This window comes from Fragaria vesca, linkage group LG1 (assembly GCF_000184155.1).
Source record: "Fragaria vesca subsp. vesca linkage group LG1, FraVesHawaii_1.0, whole genome shotgun sequence".
NCBI lineage: Eukaryota > Viridiplantae > Streptophyta > Magnoliopsida > Rosales > Rosaceae > Fragaria > Fragaria vesca.
In genome coordinates this window covers 12030809-12031180 of record NC_020491.1, presented here as the reverse complement: position 1 = coordinate 12031180, position 372 = coordinate 12030809, and positions in this window count along the sequence as shown.

Here is a 372-nt window from a genome sequence, read left to right as displayed (position 1 = left end):
ATATTGTGATGGTGATTTTGTTAACTAGAAAGACTAACAAAGAGGATATGGTCGATCGTTGGGACAACTACCCTTTCACAATTCTCACATACATGAAAAATACTTGCAGTCTGTGAAAAAATTGATGACCTTTTGTCAGCAACACTACCCTACTATGCCATCTAAAGCTGTCGAGTTCAACAGCTTGGCTAATGGTAGTGACCTGCAGTCTCTGCTACAAACGAAGACTGACTCTGGCAGTATTAAAGTCTTTGAGGAAAGGCTTCGGTTAATGCCTGCTCCTTAGCATTTGTAATAGTGTTTGAAATAGCTGATGTAATGAAATTCTGCGGAATGATAAAGTTCTCCATCTTTGATCTGTGGAATGCTATG